Below are 24,328 nucleotides of genomic sequence, written 5' to 3'. Positions count from 1 at the left end.
GCTGGGTGTGACCCAAAAAGCAAAAATTAATTAATTAATTAATTAATTAATAAAAGGTCTTGATCTCCTAAACTATATTTATTTTGTGTAAGTATGATCTTTAAATACAGAGAAATTCAAACTTGCCAAAAGACTAAAGAATAAAATTAATGGCCTGTCTTATTTACACCTTTATACTCCTGTCACTATAGCACTGTCGTCCTATTGCTCATCGATTTGCTCGAGTGGGAACCAGTAACGTCTCTATTATGAGACTTGTTGTTACTGTTTTTGGCATATCGAATACACCATGAGTAGCTTGCCAATACTCCTGTCAATCTTATAAAATAAAAAAAAATAGTTGAGTAAGTGAGTTGTTTTGTTAGCATTGTTGAGATGTTGATAGATTCTAGAATTAATCAGACAAGGTTAAAATCACACACACAGAATTAATCAAATCTATGTTTAAGATGTGTGAGTAAGTGTTCAAGACAACTGCTATTAGTTATTAGGGTTTGTTTTTCTTTTTTGGTCATTGTTGTTATTCTAGGGACACACCCAGCAGAGCTCAGAGCTTACTCCTGCTTTTGTCCTTAAGTATCACTCCTAAGGCTCAAGGCACCTTATGTAGTGCCAGGGACTAAGCTTGGGGAGGCTGTGTGCAGGTAATTGTTAGCACAGTATTACTATCTTTCAGGCCTCTGCTATTAGAATTTGCTTTAGGTGTTTGTCCTTGATCTACTTACTAAAGTCTTTGTCTTTGAACTGAAAATCAACTGGTTTTATTGACTCACATTAATTTTAGCTATTACTTCATCATCTCCCTCACCCATGACTCCAGACTGTGTTCTAAACCACAAATTCATTGTCTCATGTTGTGAAGAACATTCTCCACCACCGCACCTGTGGTAAGTAAGAGGCTTTAATGTTATCTTGAGATGATAGCACCCGAGCAGCCTGCCAGCTTGTATGAGCACTAGAAAACTCGGAGAGGCACGACTTTTGTGGCTCTTCTGTCTTCTGAAGTAACCGACTGTCATAAAGGACTAAGATATTGGAGTCTAAGTCCAAAGGAAATATCTCTGAGAAGTTAGTTACAACACAGTTTCTGGTTATAGGAAGCCTGAGGAGAACCTGACAAACCTTAAAAAGTTCAGAGTGAGTCTCACTGGGTTCAGTTCAACAAGGGCCTTAGGAAGAAGGAGAAGAATATATCACTTCTCCACCAGCTTAGGAATTAATTACCCCTAAGATTCAGTGCTTGAAAGACAAGAAGGTCAGCACTAGGGTATGGAAAAACAAGCCACACCACTTGCATGCTTCTGAGGATGAGCAGCTCCTTACGTTTATACTAGACGGACCTTGCTGCTCTCATCCCCTTTCTGACCAACAAAACAAACACAAAGGAAAATCTCATTCTCCATCTCCATGGCCCAGGACTATAGCAGCAGCTCAACTGGACTGCTTTAGCTCAGGCGCTCTCATAAGGCTGCGGTCCAAATGTGTGCAGGAACACTCACTGACAGCTTGACCAGACCCAGAGGTTCTGCTTCCAAGTTAGCTCACTCACAAGGTGGGCAAGACCATGGTAACTCTGAACAGGAGTCCACCATTCTCTCTCCATGGGGCTCTCCTTAGACTGCATGCCCAATCTCATTGATTTCCTCCCTCTGCTTGAGTTAATCAAGAGGAGAAAGGTGGAAACTAGAATATCTCCTGTGATCCACGCTCAGCGGTTACCTACGATCATTTGCACTTTCTTCTAGGGTTGGTACAAACCAATCCTATGCAACTGGGAGGGGATTACAGAGATGTTTACTAAAAGACCGTGGAGATGGAATATGCGGAGGGCATCCCGTTAGAAAACACAAAGTGTAAGATTGGAATAAAAAATAATTACAATAGCAAATATTAGGGGAGAATTAAGACTGGCTGTACTCCCCCCTCCCTCCTGAATCCTGACTCCGGGAAAGAGAATCGTTTCTTCTCTCTCAGGCCCACACGAACAACCCAGCAGCATCTGACCCTCAACTTTCTCCCATCCCTTTCACAACCACTTGCAGGCCTTCTCCCATAGACTGGCTGTGTTTTTATGTAATCTGATCTCCTACACAGCAACTATATATGATGTGTGTGTGTGTGTGTGTGTGTGTGTGTGTGTGTGTGGTGGGAGGGCACAGAGAGAGGGAGGATTCTCGATTGCTAGGAAGACAGGACATGAAGATTTCACCCCGAATATAGCTGTACCATCAATGTGTCAATCTAGAAAGAATACCATTTACATCCCATAAAAATCCCAGCTTCTGCTAGCAGGACAAGGGTTGATTTGGACAGTATGGAAGATATGCTCATTTTTGTCAAAGGCTGTTCATTGCATTAGGACACAATTTTGTCCATAAGCTCCAGTATTTACTTATTTCTGGGGGATTTGGGGAATAATCCAGTATCTGTGTTAGACTGCCATATAATTGTTTATCCATATTCTTCATATAAATAGTTTACACACTGTAGCACTGTAGCATTGTCATCCTGTTGTTCATCGATTTGCTCCAACAGGCACGAGTAACGTCTCCATTGTAAGGCTTGTTGTAACTCACACACAGTTACCACAAATAAGTATCACAAAGATTTTTATCCACCTCAAGATTGATGTGCTATTTCTAAGGAGAATCCCTTTTGGATTTTTCCATTCGATGTTGACTTTGTTTCCATCTCAGTAGAAGACACCCACAGTCAGTCCTCCTCTCTTCGTTTTGTAGTTCATATTCTTCAAAGAGTGAACTTCCTGGAAATTGTATCAAATCTTCAGCTAAACTAAGATGCTAAAGCTAACACATAGATATTTCTTTTTACCCTAAAGTTCAGTGATTTTTGTCCTTGTAAAAATTGCTGTGCTTTCTCATCTGTGGAATATAAAATAACAGAGTGGGAGAATAACACCCAACAGTTGTAGAGATAAGGATCAGGAGGTCTGCCCCACAGCTTGGAAACTGGCCTCACATGCTGGGGGAAAATGCAGCTGAGATAGAGAAGGGAACACCAAGTAGAGGATGTTGGGAAGACCCACTCAGATTGAAAGATGCGTGCTGAAAATAAACCATAGACCGAACATGAAGGCCATTCAATACCTCTATTGCAAACTACAACACCCAAAAGGAGAGAGAACAAAAGGGAATGCCCTGCCACAGAGGCAGGGTAGGGTGGTGGGAGATGGAGTGGGGGTGGTGAGAGGGATACTGGATCATTGGTGGAGGTGAATGGGCACTGGTGGAGGGATGGGTAAACGATCACTGTATGAGTGAAATGCAAACACAAAAGTTCATAAGTTTGTAACTGTACATCACAGCGATTCTCTAATACATTTTTTTTAAAAAAATTGCTGTGCCTTGATTTAATTCCTACAGCATCATGGTGTCTCCAGCTCCTCAGGTATCCTGACAAGTAGGGTCTTCCTAGAACATGCCATGACTGACATTCCCCAGAAGCCGTCCATAACACAGAAGGGATGTGTCTGTTTAATCCCAAGATTGTCCATCAAGAGGAAGAGTCACAGGCCTCCAGTGCTCTTTGTCCCTTGTCTTATCGTGGCTTTCCAGCAGGGTCTTTGATTTCGGCCCCTCACTGGAGGTATCTGGGCTACTTTTTTAGTTTGCATCTCTGTTTGTGCAGATATGTATCCAATTCTGCACACAATGAAAGAATCACAGCAACATGAATTACAAATGTTATGATGCATTATGCTTTGATTAAATAAGAAATATGATCTGTTGAGTCCAAAAAGGATAAAACTAGATAGAAACCCGCCAAGAGAAGAGATGAATGAACAGAACTACAGTGACATCTGCTGGTCCCTCCCATAGAGTTCTTGGTTTAAGTGTCATCAGAAATGGGTGGCTCATGAATAGAATCATGGTGATAATTTCCTATTTAAAGAAAATCCTCCAAATGTAATTTTTATGTAAAATAAATTTTTTAAATAGGGATTTGGTTGAACTCTGTGAATATCACGCACAAGAAGACACAAATCTTTGGAATAGGGTGAAAATAATTTACTCTGCCTCTACACATAGCAGGAAAGTAGAAAGAACTCCATGTCAGTATCATGTGAGCATAGGAGTCACCCTCACCAGCATCCCAGAGGACATGGGCACATCCGTCTAGAGTAAAGGGAGAACATGCAAACCCAAAGGACTCTGCAAAACATCTCTGAGTTTAAACATAATGGCCTTCTCTTCTGATCTTCAGGGAGAAGTTCAGGTTCCAGGGAACACAACCACCCTGCCTGGGATGCACAACATTTTGCAGGATTTCTCTGTAAAGAAACGTCGACTGCTGTGATGCTGAGATGCATTAGAAAAACATTAAGATGTAATCAGGCACTCCCTGGGGGCTGGGCTGCAGTGGGATCGATACACTTGGCCACCCTGTTGGCTTTCATTTGGGCAAATCCTTAATTATCAATGTTTGCTGCCCTCTCTTCCAAAAAAAATAAAATAAATTAAAAAAGTGAGATCCTGCTCCGTTCTGCACAAAATGCTTCAGACTGCCTCCTGGAGTTTGGGAAGTCGCTGCCTACGGTTCCCTGGAGCATTTCTTGGCCTGTTTCTTTTGTAGAAAGGGCTGGGTTTTCAGGGACCCCAAAGCAGTGTCACAAAGGGAGCGTCATCTGGACTCTGGATAATGACCATTCTATTTTCAATGAAAGACAAACCCACTTGGATATTTTTTCCCCCCTAAGCATTGCCCTAAATGCCTTCAGTGCCTGGTGTCCATAACAATGGATTCGAAAGCTTTTCCAACACTAGTGCTTACCAAAAAAATTAGTAGGGATTGTGTTTTCCAGAAATTATCGTGATTTATTTTTAAATGGTGTGCATGTCTCTTAGCTTTAGGGGCCTGTGTGACAAAAGATGAGCCTTGCATTAGGAACAAAGGAACTTTTCACTTTCTGTCTCATGCTTGGGCTGTGGGTTGCTCTGAGTGGGGAGGCCAGGCTGTCATCTTGCTGTGCTGAAAGCATCCTTATCCCACATCTGAATAAAGGACAAAGAGACCCCCATGCAGGCAGCATGTGGGGATGTTCGCGCCTAACAATAACCATATATTGTGTGCAAGTACAAGTGTGGACAGTCTGCACTTCTTGGAAGCTAAGCTGTGTTACAGCTATCTGGGTTCCTTTTAATGACTCTGAGGGACAATGCATCACCCACAAGTCTAAAGCACATTCGATAAAACATCTTGGAGTTGGTGCCTGTGGAATTCATTTTCCAGAGACAGCCACGCTTGGGGATTTGGTTTCTAAGTTTTTCTTTCTTTCTCCTTTTGTATTTAGACAGTGAAACTACCCCCCCACCCCTCTTTCAGCTTTCAGCCCTGATTAAGGCTGCATGATTCATCATTGTTTCAGCAGGTTTTCTACAAGGGAAGATTACTCAACTAATTGATTATTAATTGATTATCATAATAGTCACATTCTATTTGCAGTGATTCCTGAAAGCAAGGTATGCCCAGGGTAGTTCTCAATAGTCAGGGATTTGCAGACCCATAACCAGGCTGCTACATCCCCTAAGGATGCATCCATCTGGCTCTGACAGTGTCACATCCATTATTCCCACAAATAATGCTAAGGGAGGCAGTATTGGAAGGATAGCATCGTTTCCTATTCTTCCATTTGCACCATGTCAAACGTTCCTGTCTTCGGAATAACTCTGCCATGATGATTTTTGTGAGAAGAGGAGGAGATCTTTCCAGATTCTTGCTCTGCCTTTCAGTGATTCCAGGCACACTGACCATTTAGGTGTAATTGGACTGTCGTAATAACCCTCTTCTCTGAAACAGGACTTAGCTTGTGACTCAAACTTCATTGCTGTTAAAAAGCGACATTGCCACCTTCTTTCATGCAGTCTTACATTTGGTCATTTAAGGTCCATCCCTGCAGGCTTTAGTCCCCTCTGGTCCCGCGAGCATAACACTGAACACTGGTGTTGTGAAAAATTATTACCTCAGCTGAGACAATGGGGTGCTTCTTACACTATAGTCACACAGAAGAGAGAATTTATAATAAATGGCAGAAGTGGGGGAAAGCTTCCAGAAGAAGTGGTATTTGAACTGAGTTTTCAAATACCATGTAATTAACCTGGTAAAGAAGGAAGCGTGTACTCCAGTCAGAGAGAGTATTGTAGAGGACGGAAGCTGCACTCAAATTTAAATAAACATGGTTTCCAAGTGGCTGCAAGGAAGAGGCCTAGAGGGTAGGGAAGTGGTGTGCCTGGGTACAGAATCCTTAGGAGTGGAGATTGTTTCATCCCCCTAGGTGTGCCTTTTGGGCAGGCTTGCTTGAATCACTGCTAAGGACCAATCTTAACAATCTTATACACACACCTACATGCTATAACCTGGGGTTTGAGAACAATACTCTGCTCTTAAAACAAGCACGGTAAAACCAATGCTCACCACACACTGACAGAGTGATGGGTACCTTTCCTTCACTCTTCTGTTTAATTCGCAAAAACAACCTGCAAAGTGGGCATTGTCAGTCCAGTTTTATGATAAAGAGACTGGATCCCTGTGAGGTGAAAAGGACTTGTTCAAAATCAAACATGGGATTTGCAACAGAGCTGGGCTGAGGAAAAACAAAGAATAAACAGAAGTTTATGACAAAGTCTCCAGTGAGACAACATTAGGGAGGAGAAATAGACCAAGCAGAGGGGAATATAAAGATGTGGAAATAATAGTCCTCCAATATATACTCATACCATAAAGGTGTCCTGAGTTCACACTTTCCCAAATCCACATCCCTCCACCCCCGACCAATGACTCTTTTCCTGAAGAATTCTCTGGAGGAGAGAAGGCATGTTTGTTCCTTATGAAGCCTTTTCACCATCCTCAAGCCCTGTAGTTTTTTAAATATCTTTTTCACTACTGATGTGGCCCTTGACTTTGATTTACCAGCTCCTGAGCAGGCAGAACTTTCCTTTGAGATCCAATAAATTCCTGGGGCAATTTCTACTAACTCCCACCTATGACATCACTTTTTCAGGACAGAGGAAGATAGAAAGGCTCACCGACAGAAAAGAAAGAAGGAAGAGAGAATATTGGGGTGATTCTCAAGACTGGCTTGTGGTTTGCTTCATTAAATCCTTGTTTCCTAGAACTTCTCCCTGATCAGTCATCAAACTATTTAAATCTGCAAGGAAACATTTTACCTCTTGAAGCATAGTATCCTGCCAGTTTTCCTTACTGCACTTATAAACACGATTTTTATCTTTCCACCTCTATATTTCCTTAATCTGACACTAGAAAATCCAATGACCAATCACTGGCTCTTTGTCATGGACTCCCCAATAAGAAGGAGGAACGTGCAGTTTCCCCAAGAGAGAAAAGGATCGTTAAGGACTTCAAAGACAATTCGAAGAGTGCAAATTTGGAAGGGGGATTATTGTTTATAAAGTAGAAATACTTATGAAGAATTAGAACATTGCAACATTACTTGAAAGGTAGTGGGTACAGAAAATACATCCTAGGAAAAGAATGCTATGGAAATCGATCCAAAAGCAACTTAGTATGCGAGGTATAAAGCTGGACATGTATAGAACACTAAAAATTTTACTTATGCTTTGGTTGCTTTAGTGAAATTTCCCCAGTGTCCAATCTTTGCACCCTGAACCCAACTGGGAAAGGTCACCTTGAAACCTTGTCTGGGGCCCCATCATTTCAGATAGTGTGTTATGTATTGGCTCATCACTTCTTTGGTCTTTGAGTTCTCCAGTATTCATATAACGTTGTATTTCTGAATCTGTAATGCACCACATCACAGAGGGAAATAGAAAAGGAAGATGCTGAAGGGAACATGAAGGGAGGAAAAAGCCAGGAGACTTTGTCAGGAGTTTTCAACTTTCTTATTGAGTTAGAAGAAGCCCCTGGGAGAAGCTGCTTTAGATGTTCAGGTCTTCTGGGCTCATTGTTGCCGTGGAGAAGAAAGAATGTGATGATTTGAAAGTGGTCGGAGCACACAAGGGACTCAAAGAGACAGGGGGAGGAAGGTGTCTGTTTCGCAATTGCTCTTTTTTTATGTGGCATTGAGACTGTGACCGATATTGTCATCATTTACGGTATATATTTCCCCCAGAAAAGCATGGACCTTTTGATTGAATAAAGAGAAAACTTGGTGGGCTATTACCTAAATTCCTTTGTCCCATGATTCACAGCATTAAGAGAAGAACTTAGACACTGAGAGGAAGAGAATTTCTATTCACACTGCCCTCTAGTTTGCATGTTAAGTTTGGAACTTTTCCTTCCTTTGCTCTGTTAACTCTATTAACTGTTTACAGCATGGCAGTGACAAAAGTTGTAAAGACTCAGGTAGTAGAAACACCTTTGTGGCATTATTCTATAAGTCATCCACACATTGGATAAGACATTCTTTTAAAAGGACCCTGCTATTTGGAACAACAGGGCAGGTCTCAGAAGTGAAAGAACAGAAGGAAATGAGATAGATAAACTCATCAGGCTAGTTAACCATTTAAGGAGAACGCACCAATAGTTTCTCCTATGTATCTCCCATCCCACACATGCCAAAGGGTTGGGGTGAAGGACAATGTGTGACTTTGTGAAGAGCTCTGTGAGCATTATATATATATATATATATATATATATATATATATATGTATGTATATGTACATACATACATATATATTTTTTTTATGGAGGGACTAGAGAAATAGCGCTAGGGTTAAGGTGGATAGCTTGAATATAGTCGGTCTGGTTAAATCCCTGGCACCACATCTTTTGGTATAGCCATGAACACAGTCAGTGTGATCTATGTTTATCCCACCATGCCATCACAGGTCCTAAGCCCCAGCACATCCTCAGGTCCTCACTTTGAAATGAGAGCACAGTTGGCCAAGGATCACAGGAGGAGTCCCTAGATCTCTGAGCACTGCTTGGGCTACCCTCCTGCCCCCAAATATTTCATAGAGTTGAAATGCTAACCCTCAGTATTTCAGAATGTGCCTATTTTGGGAAATATCTCTACAGAGATGATTAAGTTTATAGTCAGGTCATTAGGGTGATAGATTGGACCCTTATCTAATCCGATTCATATTCTTATAAGAAAAGGACATTAGGACACAAAAACATGAAGAAGGAAGATCAGTTGAAGATATTAGAAGACAATAGAAATTTAAAATACTAAAGGGAAAGCCTCAGAAGAAACTATATTACCAAAATATTGAACTTAGTCTCCCAGTCGTCAGATTTATTAGGAAATATGGACCAGAGAGATAGTACAGCAGGTGAGGTGTTGCCTTGCATTCAGCTAACTCAGGTTGATCCCTGGCACTACTTATGATCTCCTGAGAACTACCAGGAGTTATCCTGAGCACAGGGCCCAGAGTAATCCCTAAGCACTGCTGGGATTACAAGCAAAACAATTTTGAGGACATCTATTTTTTTTATTTTTTTGCTTTTGGGGTCACACTGGGCTATGCACAGGGGTTACTCCTGGCTCTGCACTCAGGAATTACTCCTGGAAGTGCTCAGGGGACCATATGGGATGCTGGGAATCGAATCTGGGTCAGCCTCATGCAAGGCAAATGCCCTACCCACTGTGCTATAAGCTTCAGTCCCCAGGATATCTATTTTTGTTGCTTACGTTCAAACCCGTGGCATTTTGTTAGGGCAGGTAGAGCAAATAAATAAAAGTACTCATAATTGTGTGCTCAGTGGGAAAAAAAAGCAAATTAATATATAAATTATGATTTAGAAAGCTGAAATCTAAAGATATTATGGCAAGAACTTAAAACTGTGAAGTGTAGCCATGATCTGGCTTAGCTCTTTTTTCGTGAATCAGAAAACCTCAGGCAAGTTTGTAAACTTCTCTGAGTATCCAATCTTTCTTTTGTGAAATTAGGAATGTGATACTTGATTAGAAGATAAGTTATATGGAAAAAGTTCTCTGATAGGTAAAGATAAATGACATTTTCCTGTTCTGGAGCGATAGCACAGCCAGTAGGACATTAGCCTTGCACGCAGCCAACCCAGGTTCGATTCCTCTATCCCTCTCGGAGAGCCAAGCAAACTACCAAGAGTATCCCGTCCACACGGCAGAGCCTGGCAAGCTAACCGTGGTGTATTTGATATGCCAAAAACAGTAACAATAATCTCACAATGGAGACATTTCTGGCGCCCGCTCGAGCAAATCGATGAACAACAGGAAGACAGTGGTACAGTGCAAAATGCTTATAGGGATTACAAATAAGGAGAAAGAAATTTGCATGTAGATAAATAATCATTCACAAGATGCTTTATCTGAATCAATAGAAAAAAGTGAATATGCTTCCTTAGAAATAGGGATATCATTTACCTCATTCTTAAAAGGTTTAATTTGGACCAGATCGTAAGATTAAGTTCACATGGCATAAAGTGAGATAAAGAGATTTTCAAGGTAAAGAAGCATGACGGAGGGCACGGATGCCAACAATGGCAGGGCAAGCTCAAACAGTCATTAGGTGAAGCTGATTGGTATCACCATGATTGGTAGCACATAAGACAAGAAAGCTAAGTTAATATCAAATCAGAAATGATCTCGATTGCAAGGCAAGTCAACTATGCTTAATTCTATTATACAGTTGAGATAACAGGTTCTTAAACAAGAATCCAATGAATATATCTGCCCCATGGGAATTTTACTATAAAGAGAGTATAGTGAATGTAGTGATAGAAAAATTTGAAAACAGATATAAAGTAGTAATGCTGTTGCAACAGTCCTTTTATTAAAAAGAAAAAAAAACGGAGTGTCAGGAGGATAGAATTTGATAATCTATTTTATCTGAACTCACTCTTTAAACAACAATAATTAATAATTGTGATCATTTTTGATAGAAAGAAGTATTAGAGTTTAGATTTTCTCAATATATGCCAATGCTATGTAAATTTTCGGGAAAGTTTAAGAAATTAGCTAATACATAAGCATATGATACCACATATTTTTTTCCTGCCAATTCCTTCACTCTACACAAAAATTGCCACTCACACTGACATTGCAGGCAGGCAGTTTGAAGAGTAAAGTGTTTCACAAAAATGACTTTTCAATTTATTTCTATCGAATTTTAATCTTTGATATAGATTATAGTTACATTTAATGGTAATAATAACAAATATGTTGGTGCATTTAGTTGAATAAATCAGGAGTTTAAATTACACAGTCATTGAAATTTCACAGTTTTGAAAAGATGAATAATATTATTTAAAATATTGAATTATTTTCAATTATCTCAATTTTTTTTCTTTACCAACATGCTTCTTTTTTCCCCTCACTTCCTACTGCACTGCCTAGCAGAATTGTCTGTTACCTTTTGTGTGCTCCTAAAGCTTTTTCCGTAGCAGTGCATGAATCACCTTGCAGGAAAAAAATATACATAAGCTTTTCTCCATTGCTAGAGCATAAGTTTGCTGTCTTTTTCACCTATGCCATGTCTGGGCACAGGGAACGCTGGGTATTCAGTCAATGGGTTGCTTTAAAGATACATCCAGGATGGGACGTGTGTTGCTATTTTAAACTTTTTCTATTTTAAATCTGGCTGAAAAATTAATGAAGTGACATGGATTCCACGTGATGACCTGTTTCATAAAGTATCTCTCTTTTTAATGTAAAAATGACTGTGAATGAACTAACACGTGTCAGTTTAAGTACACATGCAGAGGCTCTGTTTCAGCAGTCAGCTCAAGTGAGTCCAGCTCGCTCCGACTGCAAAGTGCCTTATTCTTAAGCGCTAGTCCTCCTCCATTGCCCTAGAGTGGATCACATTTGTTTGCTTGACTTATGCTGCTGGTATGTATACATCTCCCATATAGTATCTCATTACATGAAGCTCAAAGTGGTTTAAGTACATTTTGTACTTTTGACACCTGAATAATCTGGTTATCATCTTGACATGGTAATTGCAATGTCTTTATTGTAGTGGCTAACGTACTCAAGTTAGAATACATATATCGACATTTTCAAATTACAGGATGTGCTACAAATAAATATTAAATCTTTTCTGCTTTCATTATAGTCAAGACAGATTATTATGCATGAGTAAGAAAATAACTTTATCTTTTCCCTGTCTTTTTTAGTTGACTGATGACATACAAAAAAAATATGCTAAGAGTTCTGATGGCAAATGGACAGCACATGTCCTAAGCATACACATCCTATTCCTCAGATGCTAATAAAACCACAGATATTTTAAAAGTTCCTTCTATTTTCACTTGCTTAAATTTTGCATGATGGTGATATATTATATAAAAAGCATTATAATTTAGTAAGAGTTTACTTTGTTGAGACCTTACCTCTTGCAAGATGTCAAATTAGATATTTTAAGCATGCCACCTCCTACCCTCTACCAATTTTACAAAATATTTATTTCTTTTATTTACAGGTGCAAAAATTAAATGAGTCACTAGCCTTCTGGAGTAGAGATGAGAGCCTGTAAAAGTGACTGAGTCTGACTTTAGACATCGTCCCACACTATTTTCAGCCTTTTGAGAAAATACCAATTTCTTGTCTCTTTTAACTTTAATCTCACATTAGACTTCTTATCCAAATCTGCAATAGTTTCAGAATGAATGGAGAACTCTATACATGTCAAGGATTGACTGATGTAGCACTAATGACTAACTGTAAGTCCATAGGGGAATATTCAGAAATAGCAGAGATAGAAATATTTTTGCACCTGTATGACAATAGCGTCAACAATGGTAATAAAGATAATAACATTTAGTTCACTTGTGTAGAAAATATTATAAACTCATCTTGATTCAGGAGGTAAAATTAAGGCAATTGGTGAGGTTGAGGTAGTAGTTTCAATATATTCACATGATCGTGTGCTATGGCCCAACAAAGATCCATGAGACTTCCTAAGTAATATCCAAGGGATCACAAAATACTGGATAAATCATTCCAAAGTTATTACAGCTAGACTCACTCTGCCATATGGAAAAAGTGGTTAGGGAACAATTAACTTCAACAATGTATATTGCCCCTAGAAACAAAACTGAATGCAACCTCTATAAATTAGTCAGTAATAATGGGCATAGTTTGAAACCATAAGAACATATAAATTTAATAAGTGCAAGTCATAAAATCATTTACAAAAGACCCAACAGCAAATTCTAATGCAGACTTACCAAGCACCTCTTTTCTCCTTGACTTGTCGTATTTATAGGTTAAGTAAAAGAAGTGTCTAATATGTATAAAGGTCCTAGTGCAGTGAACGAAGATCGGTAATTGGCACAGAAATGATTGCAACTTCTCAGTAAACAAAACCTTGTTTATGAAGTATAGGAGAAGTAAAGCAAGTAAACATAAATGGGGATGTGATGCTTTCACTGCTGTGTGCTACTGACGAAGCTGCAAAGATGATAAATCACCAACTAGCCTGAAAATGCAAGTAAAATGAAGTATTAATGCAGAGCAGTTAAGACCATAAACTAAGTAAATGAAAATTTTAAATCACAAGTACTGAGATAGTCATGCTTGAAAACAAACAATTTTTGGATAAAATACCAGTGATTTGCTACATACTCAAATGCTAAGCAATTGTGACTATGGGGAGAAGAAGGCAAGTAAATCGCCAGAACCTCCCAGATACTTTCCATTAGAGATTAAATAAAAACAAACTTAGTTACAGTTTAGGTGCCATTTTTTTAAAATGCCATTTCTTGAAGTTCAATCTCAACTTGATTGGAGTTTAACCTGAACATTAAACTATCTCAGGAATTAATACAAATTATGAAGAATCAGTCAATGTAATAATTTCATGCAACTTTTCTAATAAGATTTAATCTTTATTTTGAGGTATCTTGCTTCCTTAAGTGGTTTTGCATGTTTTTATATAACTTGATTTTCACAATAACTTTTATTCTTAATGCCATAGAACATCTGAGGAAATGAAAGTTCCCAAGCAGTAAAATATACAGGATGTCAGTTGTAGAACCAAGATTGAAACATAGAGTTTCTGATTTTTATAGCTTTTTATTCTGTGTAATCAGTCCTCCAAGTTTAAAAGTGATCTGAAATGTAAAATACCAGTTGATTATAAGAAAAACATGTCTCCAAGTTGAGAGATACATTTAAATCCCATTAAACTAACTGAAAAATTCATGAGCAATACATGGATAATTTGTTTCTTATTAAAACATTAAACTTGTAGAGAATATTTAGCTGTTCAAATGTCAAGTAACAGGATAGCTATAGTAAGTTAATTAGGTACCAATTCATTGCTAAAGATACTTAATTGACATTTAATAAGCATATTAAATACCAATTAACCAACTATATTTAGTGCTAACTATATTTAGTCAAAGCTGTTTTGTTAATTGCTTGCTCAGTGCCTTAGTATCTATGGTCAATAGATTATAACCCAATTAAATATATACATTAATGTGTTTGCATATATGTCTCCCCAGTGGGGAGTGTTGCCTGGATGCTAAAGTGTGGGTTTAGCCATCATCACCCATCTTGGTAAGGAAAATATGATCCAGCAAACTGCTCCAGCTCATGGAAGACCCCATGTAGAGGGGGGGAAAAATCAACCAGTATATGATAACAAGTCTGCAGCACTCTCATCTCACTGCTGAATTCTGAGACAGAAAGAACTTAACAGGTTCTGGAGATAGGGCAAAGGATTGTTTGGGGCAGAGTTCACAGCCCCTTTGAGATGTCTGTAGAGGGACTTTCTTAAGTCAGAAACCAAAAACCACAATGCTTCGTAAAAACTATTTTTATTGTCATCTATAAGAGGGAGGAACATACTGATTGTGATAATTACCTGCAGGATCTCATGCCTTTCCAGGGCTCAGGAGGTCTTGGCTAGTGTTCTTTTGGACCACTTGCTGAATAACATTGTCAGTCACATGCTGTGGGACCTGTACTGTGTATGCCCGTCACAATGCGTTACTGCAGACATGATGCTTGCAGCACCATAGAGAAAAGGCATGTGAAAGAGATGAGGGGCTAAACACATTAACCCTGGCCACTCTTCCCTGACCCCACGAAGGCATTTAATGTGTCTGTAGATCTTGATGCTGAGAGTCATTCCCAAGATTTGAATATGTAGAAGCTCTGAGCAGTGATGTGACTGTTTCTCAGAGGGCACAACTGCCAATCACTCAGACTTCTCCCACAGACAGAATGCCTACTCTTAACAGGGTGTGACCATACGAAAAACATTTCCCAAATAAAAGCAAATTGGTGTTGCAGAAGTTAATAAAAGTCTTACTCTGGTGTGATCACTCAGCTTAGATAGACTTCCAGTCCAGGGATATGAACATTTCATTATGAGATCTATGGGATCACGTTTGATTTGCAATGTCCAAAAAAAACCTTTTAGAGTGAAGCAAATAGTTTTGGTAGTACCCAATGTAAGGGCAAACTTTCCCTTACATTGGATGAAAAATCCAAAGTCTAAGAAAATCTGAATCAAGCTCTGATGATGTTACAGCTATGGGAGAAAGTCAATGAACAGGAAAAAATTACTTCCAGAATACCTCTCTGAATATCTTGAAGATTAAGAAATCTTGAGGCATTTGAGTATAGTACTTAAGTACTTAACACAGTACTTAAGAGAGTACTGCCCTGGGGCTGGAGTGATAGCACAGCAGGTAGGGTATTTGCCTTGCACGCAGCCGACCCGGGATCGAATCCCAGCATCCCATATGGTCCCCTGAGCACCGCCAGTAGTAATTCTTGAGTGAAGAGCCAGGAGTAACCCCTGTGTGTCACCGGGTGTGACCCAAAAAGCAAAAATAAAAAAAAGATAGTACTGCCCTATTTCTAGTAGGTGTAGCTAAAAGAAAACTCCATAGAAGAGCTATAATATAAGTCAAGTCCATTAAGGCAGGAGGAATAATAATAAACTGCAGTAAGATTATATTTCTAGGTGCTTGAATATTCTTGGGCATGAAAATAGCCAGAATAATAATTTCAAGTACAAATGATTACACATATAATAGTATTGATTACAAAATGAAATGTGGTATTACAGACAAATCATGGATGTATTAATGAAATACTAAGTTGAGAGAGGGTGCAGAATTATGGTGTTCCATGTTGACCTGTTCTGTCATTTTTAGTCCAATTGAGCAATGTTTTACTGTATTTCCTATCAGAAGTCTATCAGAGATTATCAACAGGACTGCATCATTGTGATGGAGGCTAGGTTTCCTTCTTTCAATGGGTATTTTGGGCTTTGATGGGTATTTTTATATCCTCTTGGGACTTGGCAGAATATTAATATGTAACATTGTTTTAAACTGTCCCTAGGTGAGGCAAATAATACAATGCACCTTACTTGGCTTTTGCATCGCATTTTTCCATCAGAAGGACTTGTGCACCTTTGCATGCTTTTAGTTAATGAAGTATTGCAATATACGTGTGAGCTTTGTTGAGGATGTCATGAAATGGTGGAGAAAATTAGTATCCAGAGGGAGATAATTGTTGCCTTGAATATGTTTGATCAATGAGGGAAAGGAATAAAGAGATTACATTCGAAATTTACATTCTGCAATTTAAGGTGCTCTTGGGTAAGCCAAACACTCAAGCTAAGGCTAGTAATGAATTAGTTAACACAACAGAAGAAGAGAGTCTGACTTTACAGACCAAGCCAGCATTTCAATTTTCAGCTCAGTTGGCAGCAGAAGTGAGGCTGACAAGGGCGCTTGGCATAAATCATAAATTCCACGGATATTGTTCTACAGCTTTCTAGGGGGCTAGGTAAGCCACAGTTGACATATAGATTTGAGGTTCAGGATCTAGTTATGGTGTTTGAAGTGAAAAGAAAAGAAAGAAGTTCTGAGTTGGATGGTAAGAATACTAGAGAATATTCAATACAATGAATTAAATGGGGGCACATCTGGATGGAAAGAAATTGACAAAATAAGAATTCATATTTAATTCTTAAAGTAGGTAATTAGAAACAATCTGCATGAAGTATTTAAAATTGATATCGTACAACTTTTTGGTTGATGATCAGTTTGATTTTATTAGATAGATCAAAACAAAAGGATATAAGCATAAATATATATATATGATCTATGTAAAATGTAATGTAAAAAACTTCGAAGGACATTTTATGGGGAAAATAATGCCATTTAAGAAGAGTTCAATAACTATATGAATTTCAGTAAATTGAAAAGAGTGCAGTGGGTCATATATGTGAAAAAAATTCTTGAGTCTCAGTAGGTTCTATTCTTCAGGTGCTCAGAAGAAGAAAAAGAATGTTTATTAAGTTGCAGAACCCCAAGCAAACTGTCTCCGTAACTACGCCAGAGACAGACTCTCTACATACTGAAGTGAAGGCTGAGTCTAGGAGACTTACGTTTCATGAGCCCTACCCTTTAGTATCTTAGAGTGAGTGTGACTGGAAATGCAGATCCTCGGGCCTATGAATCAAGGTCCACGTTTAATAAGCCTCCCATGATCCATGTGTGATCCATGTGATCCATGTGTCCACTCATGTTTGAAAGCACAGATATATATATATAACCCCCTGCCTCTGTGCTGTTTATCGGTGCAGTTTAAACACACTTGGTCCCAGCTTTCCCATTTACTGGGTCATTTTGCTTACTGCTTTCATCTCTGAATCTCAATCTTGTCAATACAAAATGGAAATGATGACAACAGTAGTTTCTACTTCAAAAAGCTTTATTGGCATGAAATAAAATTAGTGTCACTATTAAGAGCCCAGCTCTGAAACCAGATGGACTGGCTCTGTCACTCACACGCTGCATAACTTTAGAGTAAATCATTTAACTTCATCGAGGCCTGGTTTTCTCCTCTGTAAAGAGAAAGTAATGATGGCACCCATATAATAGAGTTGCTGCTAGATGCAGTGACGCAATAGATGGAAACCTTTTAAAAGATTCCCGATGTCTGCACTAAATGTTAGCTGGCATTATTGTTACAGATGCAATGCCAGGCACACAATGGGATTTCAATAAATGCTAGCTGCTCTTAGCTATGAATTGGCTTATTGTTGTAGAAGCAGTTGGATTAAGGAAGATGGAGAGCAACAAATTCAAGATTTAAGCAGTCATAAGCCTGTGGTAGTGCTTGCCTTTAACTTTTAATTGAATAATAAGACTTTTGGCAAAATGCATATAACTGCAATAGATTCACTTGCCTTTAAAAGCAGACTGTAATGCAGGGTAAGTTAATTCAACTTAGTTTTAAAAAAAAAAAACAAACCCCAAGCAACCAACTTTCCCTAACAAGGGCGTTCTCCGCCCACCCCACCCTTCCACCCCTGCCCATGGCCCCTCCACACACTGGAGTCTCACCCCTTTGGTCTTGACTAAATTTTTGTCTGTGTAAAAAGAATTTTCCTAATTCAATCTACATTTCTTTCAGCCTGCATTTCTGTGTACACAGGAAGCAAACAATCAAAATCATAAAAGGGGGCAGGAGTCTTCTAACTTAGTTTTCTCTTTCTTTCTCCCTTACCCTCTCCTGACCTCCCCCCAGGAATCTCAGTTCACACCTGCTCCCTCTAGCTAGACTCTCAAAACCTCTTCTGGAAGTCTGCCCCCACAACCCCTCCTCGTGACCTGGTTTCTGGCTCTGGATCCCCCTATGACCTCTGCACGACCCTTTTCACTCCGCACAGCATCACTCCGGAGCCCTTGGGTCACCAAGATGATCGCTTCCAATTCCACCACCTTTTACCAGCCTGTGCAACCTTGACAGAATTTGCCTGAATCCAGTTCTCAGAGAGAGAGCCAGAGCGGACAAATGAGGGGGTGTATTGTATTTCGTTCTTGCAAGTGAGTGCCTGCGGCAACATCTGTTTGTAGCAAGAAGACCGGGAAGTTGTTTTGTGCTTCTTTGTTGCCCATTCTGCTTCTTTCCCCGATGTATTGTCTTCCCCTGAGGGGTCACCTCACAGAATTTTCTCAGCAGTCTGATGCAAAGAAATTCGTAACTAATTACCATGACTTCAATGCTTGCCTTGACCAGCTGTGTCAAAGAAAGAAACCTCCGTCCCCAGGACTGCAGGATCTATAATTCACCCTCGCTTTAAAAAAAGTCAATATTGGAGCAAAAATGACATTTAAAAATCATAAAATAAGTAGTCTGGTATTTACCTAAGATGTACCGTTCTTCTCTTTATTTTATACACCATGTACTGTGTTGTTTATTGAATTTGGGACACTATGTGTGACTGTCTGAGGGGCCTCTCCTCTTCCCATTGATTCTGGGGCAGGCAGAACACCAGACCACTAAGAAAAGGGTGAGGACAGAGCAGGAAAAAAACCTCTGCAGATACCTTCCACGCAGTTTGGTCTGGTGAAACAGGTTAGCTTTAAGGACTGTGCATTATCATTTAGCTTTTGTCTTCGTTCTAAAATTGTGCTTATAAATTTTTATAGCTTCGCAGATTAAAGAAAGATTAAAACCACAAAGCACATGCTAATTACAAATGGCTCACTAGTGGCAAATATATTTGTATCCCTTGTCCTGGTAGTGAGGACATTCAATCCCCACACCTCCGAGCCAGCACCAAGACAGGCCCCGCCCTCATCTCCAAAACAGGAGCAGTGACCCCTCGGCGCCTTCAGAACTCTGACTCAAAGCCTTCATGCATACAGTGTTCCAACACTAAGCCCTCCACCACAGTGTCCACTTCCTGCCTCTCCTCTCGGCATCTTCCGCAGAAATGGGATTTATTTCCTTGTCCTTTCAAAGTGTCCTGGGGCGGGGGGGGGGGGGGGGGGGGAGGGAATAATGTGTTTTAAAAGGCATGGTCTCTGCGGGAGGCTCCTGCCACTCAGGAACAATGGAGCCCAGACCTCTTCCTTGCAGGGACCACTGCCTGGCGCCTGCTCGGGGATGCAAGGAAGCAACTGCCGCCAGTGGAAACTATTCACTGATGAATTTGGAAGAGAAAGTCGTCAGAATGTGGAGGTGTAGGCCTGCAAGTATTAGGAAGAACAGACAAGGAATTTGGATAGCTTCAACTGCTAGGTGATTGCACAGTGTCAGGAGAAAATGCAACGTCATTTTCTTTTGTTCAATATAAAATTGTAGACCATTATTCTAAGCAAGTAGCAGGCCAAATCTAACTTCACTGAAAGTAAGATAGGCTAGCTATGAAAAAACAATTCATGCTTTCATGTACTCTTAAAATTTTGTGACTATTTAACTTGAAATTTATCCGTGTGTGTGTGTGTGTGTGTGTGTGTGTGTGTGTGTGTAGCCTGCTGTGAAGTAAATAGCATACTACTAAAGTTCCAGACTCCATTGTTGTGAGGGTTTTTTTTTTAACAACATGACACGAAAATGAATTTTTAAAAATTCTCAGTGAGTTCACTCAATGGGTAAAATAAATTAATGAAAGGAAAAGTGTATGATACCACAAATGGCATAGTTTTAATTCTATAACATTAACCTGGAACAATTTATTGGGAGAAGGACAACATGTTAAATCTTAGAGATTGGGTGATCACTCTAAAATATTGACCTCATAGAGTAGTTGTGAGACAGAAATGCGGTAGAAAGATAGTATTTGTGAAATACTTAGCACAATGCCTCTCTCAATAAAGCTAAAATTGAGATTAACATGGCTCACATGGCTCACCAATAAAACAAGCTACAAGAGCTGGAGTACCAGGGAGGGAAAGCATTAGAAAAAGTGACCTTTTCTCTCTGTACTTATTTGTAGAAAAACTATAGCCATCACTAGAGAGAGACGTTTTAATGTATTGAAGGAAAAACAGGATTGAAATCATTCCATTTATGATTCTTTTATTTAACATTTGTGTTTTTTTCAAAGCTCAAAATCTAGGTCTAGTGCATCAAAACCCATTATTTGTGAAACCTGATAATCACTTGTATCACTTGTCATCCAGTTGCTCATCAATTTACTTGAGTGGGTGCCAGAAACATCTCCATTGATCCCTGTCACGTGCTAGTGTAGCCCAATGGCATCTGCTTGTTCCAGGAACACAAAGAGCATCAAACCGTTCATTCAGGATCTTGACAAAGATCTTGATCTGACCATCTCATAGGTAGACAGCCAGGCATTCTTTTGAAGTCCCGTGGAATCTAGTCGGTAACAGCTCTAGTCCAGCAGTCATTTCCAAATCGCATTACATGTCCGGCCCATCTGATCTTCAACACCTTTGCAAATGAGACAACGACCCTGATTCTTGACCGTCGATGGAGGTCGGAACTCTGGATTCCTTCTCTCACTTGAATGAAACTGTGATACTCCAAGCACAGCTCTTTTGATTCCTCTTTGGGATACCCAAGTAGCGTTCTCATCCTGTTTTCATAGAGCCCAGGTCTCTGAGGCGTATGTTAGTGCAGGAAGAACGGTGGAGTCGTAAAGATGTGCCCAGAGTCAGAGGTTCTTCGTTGTCTTAACAACTTCTTTGATGCTCTTGAAGGCGTTCTATGCTGCTGTCTTCCTCCTGTGCAGCTCAGGTGCCAGGTCGTTCATCACGTCGGCAACTACACCACCTCCACTTCACTGATGACATCGTTCTAATAACAACAAACATTAGCCAAGCAGCACAAATGCTGGCCGACTTCGATCGAAAGTGTGGAAAGGTCGGACTGCAGCTGAATCTCATGAAGACAACGTTCATGAGAAATGGACTAGTTCCTGACGTTCCATTTGCTCTCAATGGAACGAACATCTCCGAATGCAGCAGTTATGTTTACCTAGGTCAAGAACTCAACATGATGAACGACGTGAAACCTGATAATAGAAGTCAAAAATAATTGTATGATCCTGAAATATTCAGGAGGAGGAGGAGTTATGCATGCATTATATTAACTAATCCTCATAAATCATTCTGAGGAAGGTTCTATTCACATCTGCATTTCACTAGGGACAAAACTGAAATTAAGTTAATCTCCAATAGGGGGCTGGGATGTGACTCAGAATTTAAGCACTTACCTTGCTGTGTGAGGCCCTGTATTCAGTTCCCGTTATTGTCAAAAAATAAAATCTCTAAAGAAGTTACATATCCAAGGATGCATAATCTGGTAGAACCCAAATTCTAATCTCAATATTATTTCTAATTAATGAATTAATTTTATTTCTATCCCTCCCCTTCACTTTGTTTTTGCTGATGTTGTTGTGATGACCCAAAGGTGGCACACATGCCTTGCCTGTGGTGCTCCCACATTCTTAACTGTGATGCTTGCCTGGGTTGCAGTACTCACACACTCAACCACAGTATTCATCTGGGTTTGCAGCCTGTTAGTGGACATGCTTTCATATGCTGGCCAGAGTTTGTACTCTTAGATGAGTCACACAAGTTCTGGTTGTGGTGCTCATGAGATTCACTATGGTGCTCACATACATGGTCATCAGAGGTCACGATTCCTGGATGCTTGTCTATGGTTTTAGTTGCAGCACTCGATGGGGACCACACCTGTGATTGTGATGTGAAATCAGGTATCACTGTGGTTCCAGGGATCACAAAGAGCAGAGTTGCCAAGTTTCCACTTGGGACTTGTGGCTCACTGGGGTTTAGAATTTGTGATCAAGACTGCCTTGAATACAATCACTGCACTATTGCCTTGATCCCTAATGCCAACTTTAAATGTTATTCCTTAATAGGAAAAGAACTCCCACATAATCCAGTTATACCACTTCTTGGTATTTGTCACAAAAACATTAATTCAAAAGAATGTATGCATACTAATATTCATCACCACACTTATTACAATAGCTAAGACATGTAAACAACCCAGAGGTCCAGTAATGAATAAATGGATCAAGAAATTGCAGTGTAAATACACAGTGGAACACTATGTAGCTTTAAGAAAGAACAAAATCATGCAATTTGCAGCACCATGGATGGAACTAGAGGATAACATGCTAAGTGAGTTCAGTCAGAAAGAAAGGGATAGATACAGAAGGATCTCATAAGTGCAACTTAAAGAGACACAAAAAGGTAGCAACAAAAGTTCAAAGGCAGTACAACAAAAGAATTAATCCAAACAATTGAGCTCAGGGGTACGGGTCCTTGGGGGAGGAAGGTGGGTAAACTGGTGATGGGTATGGTGTTGGAATTATGTATATAGGGAGCGACCAATAATAGCATTGTAAATTATAGAATTTCAATCAATAAAAATAAATTAAAAATAAAACAAATGTGACTGTAATTACTGCCTTTTGGAACATAGCTCAAAATCTGTCTTTTGAATCAATCATACATTAATTCAGAGAAGAAAATAAAAAATGTTTTCAGGTAACATTTGATCTGAGTATTATGGTATCTTTGCCAAATTTCATAGTGATCCATTACATGCTAGTACTCATGAACCATGCATTTTCCTTTAGTATATCTATCTTAACTCATTAAAGTTTCACAACCTTATGAAGAAATTAATATTCCCATCTCTTCGATGATGAAATTGTCTAAATTATTTATGAAATTCCATGTAACCAGTAAACCTTTAGCATGGGCATATGAATTCCTCCAAAAGCAGTTGTATAAGAAGAGAAACATCCATTCTGTAGTTGAACTATTGTAAAAGGCAAGGTTCAGTGACATGTGTGAAGAGATTAAATCTTCTTAACTTCTAGTTCAGAATAGATTCAAACTAATAGAACCCTAAGTAATAGGAATATATAGTAAAGGAATATAACCATTTTCCTCCTCCCCTCTTTCTTCTTCCTTCCTTCCTTCCTTCCTTCCTTCCTTCCTTCCTTCCTTCCTTCCTTCCTTCCTTCCTTCCTTCCTTCCTTCCTTCCTTCCTTCCTCCCTCCCTCCCTCCCTCCCCCCTCTCTCTTTATTTCTTTCCTCCCTTCCTTCCTCCCTTCCTTCCTTCCTTCCTTCCTTCCTTCCTTCCTTCCTTCCTTCCTTCCTTCCTTCCTTCCTTCCTTCCTCCCTCCCTCCCTCCCTCCCTCCCTCCCTCCCTCCCTTCTTTCTTTCTTTCTTTCTTTCTTTCTTTCTTTCTTTCTTTCTTTCTTTCTTTCTTTCTTTCTTTCTTTCTTTCTTTCTTTCTTTCTTTCTTTCTTTCTTTCTTTCCTTCCTTCCTTCCTTCCTTCCTTCCTTCCTTCTTTCTTTCTTTCTTTCTTTCTTTCTTTCTTTCTTTCTTTCTTTCTTTCTTTCTTTCTTTCCTTCTTTCTCTTTTCCTTTATTAGGTTTAGGGACCACATACAGCAGTATTTAGTGCTTACTTCTGCCCAAGCACAAGAGCCATGCCATGCTGAAGATGAAACCCAGGTCTCCAATGTGGAAACTATGCACTCTGGTCCATTGAGCTACCTCACTGACCCCACTGAGCTCTCTCTCTCTCACGGGCCTTTAACTTTTGGATAAATGAAATATATGTATTCTCTGATGT

This window comes from Sorex araneus, chromosome 2 (genome assembly GCF_027595985.1).
Source record: "Sorex araneus isolate mSorAra2 chromosome 2, mSorAra2.pri, whole genome shotgun sequence".
Lineage (NCBI taxonomy): Eukaryota > Metazoa > Chordata > Mammalia > Eulipotyphla > Soricidae > Sorex > Sorex araneus.
The sequence above is the reverse complement of the archived record's forward strand: the minus strand, read 5'-3'. Positions refer to the sequence as shown.